Genomic DNA, 5,000 nt, shown 5'->3' with positions numbered 1-5,000 from the left:
TGAGCGAAAACATAACCTCCTTCCAATTTCGCTGGCGGAGATAATAACCATAAACTATCATATGATAAATTTTTGGAATTCACCACTGAGTACTTGATATGCTGTACTGCAAATGCCAAATAAATTAGTATTTAAACTTAAGCTCTACAAAATTACAATAGATAAGTTTAATTAAAAGAAACATGAAGTCTAAAATGACATAAATGCAGTTTTAAACAAAAGAAAGTTAATTATTGGATTCAGTTAACATATTTTTCATTTAAAAGTAATTTCAACATGAAAATATAAGATGTACAGAAACGTAGAAGAAATGGATGTATCCTTTTTCTGGATTTACCATAAGATTATTTCTTTTTTTATTGTTTCGGTACGAATAAACTTAAATAAACAACAAAAGGTACTAAACCTCCAATAATAATCAAATAGTTTCAATATCGAATTAAAAGCAACACTTAAAAATCCCTGTAAATCAATGTTATAGTGATAATTAATTCAAATTTTCATACCTCAAACAGCTTCAACGGTCCTGTGAATTCGAACTGTATGATCCAGGACTGGATCGGCGATCTGATGGGAAGACTCACGTTCCCATTCCAGCCTTCATTCCAGGAGGCTTTGGCGGAGAGTAATCCATCACATGGAAGTAGTTTGGAAGTTGCCATTCCATTTTCTGCAAGGTTTAAAGGTTGGTCATGAATGGTAGAGGCAAGGGGCAGTGACAATGCCCTAGAGACTGAACATATATACATATCAGCGCCCAAGGGCAGGGCCTCTCTACCCAAGCTAGGGCCATGGAGGGCTAGGCAATGGATGCTGATGATTCAGCAGGTAGACTTATAGGCTCCCCAAAGGCCCCATCATTAGTTCATAAGGATGGTGAGGTTGCAGACGCTAAAAGAAATTATCGAGGTTAAGGTTGACTAGAATCCCAGTCCGGCAGATCACCAGACAGGGACGTTTCCAATAAGCTAAGGCAACCTCTATATAAGTTACAATTATATTCTTACAACAGTGTAATTTTCCGTGACAATCAATAAACTTCTAATCTGATCTCTAACGTAATATTCAAATTAATCATTAAAAAATTACTTCCATAAGGAGGATAAACAACATAGGTGACAACACATTCCCTTGGAGTACTCCGCTGTTCACTGTAAATTCATTTGATAAGACTCCATTAACAATAACTTTGCAGTTGCTATGCTTATGAACAGGCTTTATACAAATTCACATATTTAAGAGGAATTCCATAATACCACCGGAATCTAACAAAGGCTCTTTGCGTCAATAGGCGTAGGAGATGATGATGAGAAAAATTACTTGATAATCATGTTCATTGCTAGGGTACAGTTGACTACAAAAATTTCGGTACACAACATAGTAAGATAGGAAACATCTGTACTGTAATATTTCAAGACCTCTACAAAATGCTTTAATAATAATACAATAATAATAACATTCTAAGGTTCATGAATATTACAGTAAAATAAGTTATAATTTAAATCTATGGATATAAAAAAAAAAAAACTTTGTTTTGTGCTGTCGTTACATTGTAGAATTGACTGATTTATCCTTAGCTTCCAGTGATGTGTATTGAAATTTACAAAAGAAATAAAAATGGACAATTCTGTAGACTATTCATTATAATTTTTCATTTATTTATTTATTTATTCATTTATTTTTTGAAGAAAATATCACAACATTTAACAGGCATTTAAAAAATTTTCATTTAAATCTCGAATGCTCTGCACAGCACAGCACAGAGACAAACGCACTTGAAGGTGCAAACGTCATTTCCGGTTTCTACTGAAGCTGTGGAAACCGGATTTTACCAGTTAAAAGTCCGCCATTTTTGGAGCCTTGAGGTGACTGACCAGTGATTTGAAACTGGGGGACAAGAGTAATAATTTTACAGCCCAGTTTGAATTTTTAAGATACGAAGGCCTTCGGTTTACGAAGAATTTCGCCAATTGTATGACCTTGATATTGAAAATTAGTAATATCACAATCTGTTAGGTCAATTTCACACGCGATCTTGCGGGTATTTTCATCTAATTTCATAAGATCATATGTAATGTGTAAATAGATAATAACAACAACAACAACAACAATAATAATAATATTAATAATAATAATAATAATAGCAAAGACAATAACAATACAATTTTCATTGAAAAAGTTATCAATATTGACAGTAAAAAGGTATATAATTTGTATAAATAAAGAACAACTCTTCGTGAAAAATTATAAATTTTGAATATTCAACCTAAAATTTAGCAATACGAACAATATCCTATTCAAACCAACAAACAAACAACGATTGATGTAAGATGAACGACATAGATGCAATGAACAAAAATGTAATCTCATTAAGTAATAAAAATCCTAAGAAGTATACATAAAATAGTTAAGAAAATGAAACAGTTAGAATCAATAAAATTGAAAAAAAAAATTCCAACATTAAGCATTTTTTTTTTTTTTTTTTTAATATGTAGAGTCCTCTGCCATGAAATTCCAGAGGCAACTCGCCCTAAAAATTTCAATGAATTGACGAAAATTTCATTCTGTAAAGAAATAGTAAAGAAAAACTTTCTGAGACCAGAAGATGGAATGATGTGCACTTCACTAAATATATATAAAAAAGATAAAGGAGTTTTCATGGAACAGTGGATTCGGCTTTGGCATGAAGGCATATAAAGTCTCTTTTATTATTTCGATGTATACTGGTAGAGAATTATTTCTAATAACTTTGTGAAAGGACTCCAGTGAAAGAAAAAAAAAAGATTTTCAAATGATCTAAAAAAATAGAAGAATCTGGAATTACAAGTCTTAAAAACTTCAGGAAAATGGGGAATTACTGGTGATTATCAGAGGCCAAAAGGATAACTCAGAGCAGAGGTCTATGGAAAAACCCAGGCCTTTACAACATCTTTATGGATTTTAAATAACTTAGTAAAAGGACTCTAGTGAAAAAAAAATGAAAAAGATATAAAAAATAGAAGACTCTGGGATTATATACAAGTTTAAAAAACTTCAGTAAAATGAGATATATTGGTGATTATCAAATAGGAGGCCAAAAGGATAACTCAGAGCAGAGGACTAAGGAAAAATCCAGGGCTTTACAACATCTTTATGGATTTCAAATAACTTAGTAAAAGGACTTCAGTGAAAAAAAAGGATTTTCAACTAATCTAAAAAATAGAAGAATCTAGAATTACAAGTTTTAACAACACCAGAAAAATGATACATAATGGTGATTATCAAAGAGGAGGCAAAGGATAATTCAGAGCAGAGGTCTATGGAAAAACCCAAGACTGTACAAAATCTTTATGCAAAGGTCGGAGAAAATTCATTGGGTGTAACAGTGAATTTTAAAGATAAGAAAATGACTTATGAATGGGATGTGGAATGGTTGATGTTTGCAGAAGATGCTATTCTGATTGGGTACAGTGAAGAAAAAATGCAAAATCTGGTAAAAGTTTTAGTGAAGAAAAAATGCAAAAGCAGGTAAATGTTTGATAGGGGATCACGACTTTTTGCCACGAATTTGTCGTGGCAAGTCGTGACCTTTTGTGGCACGAACTGAAAGATCAAAGGGGCTACAAAAATTACCTCAGAATCACAGCTGACCTGTCCACATTGACACGAACTGGCACGACGAGTTCACGAATAGTAAATGAAAACATAAAAAATTAGTTAATGAATGTCAGTATGAATCTCGGAAGACAGGTAATAATTGTTTTGTATAAGTAACATTGAGTTAAAAGAGCAAATTATCATCATCATTATTATTATTATTATTATTATTATTATTATTATTATTATTAGCTACACTACAACCCTAGTTAGAAAAGCAGGATGCCATACTGTAAGCCCATGGGCTCCAACAGGGAAAATAACCCAGTGAAGAAAGGGAACTAGGAAATAAACTACAAGAGAAGTCACGAAAAATTAGAATAACATTTTTCGAGAACAGTAACATTAAAATATCTTGTCCATATATAAACCATAAAAACTTGAAAAAAGGGGGCGGGAAGAATGGAGATAGAATAGTGTGCACGAGTGTACCCTCAAGCAAGAGAACTCTAGCCCAAGACAGTAGAAGGCCATGGTACAGAGGCTATGGCACTTCCCAATACTAGAGAACATTGGTTTGATTTTGAGTGTCCATCTCATAAAAGAGCTGCTTGGCTAGAGTCTTTTCTACCCTTATCAAAAGGAAAGTAGCCACTGAACAATAAAGAGCAGTAGTTAACTCCTTGAGCGAAGAAGAATTGTTCGGTAATCTGTGTTGTTAGGTGTGTGAGGACAAAGGAGAATGTAGAAAGAATAGGTCAGACTTGGGGTACCCTGACACTTGCACGACTTTTCGCCACGAATTTGTCGTGGCAAGTCGTGACATTTTGTGGCACGAACAGGAAGATCAAAGGGGCTACAAAAATTACCTCAGAATCACAGCTGACCTGTCCAAATTGACACGAACTGGCAAGACGAGTTCACAACGAGTTCACGCATAGTTTGCGCACTTCCCGCATCGTCCCGACGAGTTCATGAACAGTTCGCGCATAGTTCACGATCCGGTCATGAAATTTTGTCGTGACCAAAATTTTGAGCATTTCAAAATTCTCGTCACGATATGCCACGATGTCACGACGGGTTTACGAACACTTCACGCCAGTTCACGACGAGTTCATGCCAGTTCACGATTCGAGTCGTGACAATGCGTGCCTGAAATTCGTGCAAGTGTCAGGGTGGCTTTAGTGTATGTGTAAAGAAAGGAAAAATGAGCCATAACCAGAAAAAGGGCTCCAATGTATATATATATATGTATATACTGTATACATACAGTATATATATATATATATATATATATATATATATATATATATATATATATACATTATATATATATACAGTATATACTGTATACATAGAGTATATATATATGTATATATATATATATATATATATATATATATATATATATATATATATATATA

The 5,000-nt window shown here is 33.3% G+C and overlaps 1 long non-coding RNA gene across 1 annotated transcript in view; it reads right to left on the bottom strand.

The window, feature by feature from the left end:
• Positions 1-5,000, bottom strand: part of LOC137622507 (uncharacterized) — a 10,614-nt gene that overhangs the window by 2,322 nt on the left and 3,292 nt on the right. Inside the window, exon 2 of the long non-coding RNA XR_011040455.1 lies at positions 507-670. This is a non-coding gene — a long non-coding RNA (uncharacterized lncRNA). The remainder of the gene's footprint in view (positions 1-506; positions 671-5,000) is intronic.

Source organism: Palaemon carinicauda, chromosome 2 (assembly GCF_036898095.1).
Source record: "Palaemon carinicauda isolate YSFRI2023 chromosome 2, ASM3689809v2, whole genome shotgun sequence".
In the NCBI taxonomy this organism is placed as follows: Eukaryota; Metazoa; Arthropoda; class Malacostraca; order Decapoda; family Palaemonidae; genus Palaemon; species Palaemon carinicauda.
Note: the sequence above shows the minus strand (reverse complement) of the source record. Positions and strands in the feature narration are given on the sequence as shown.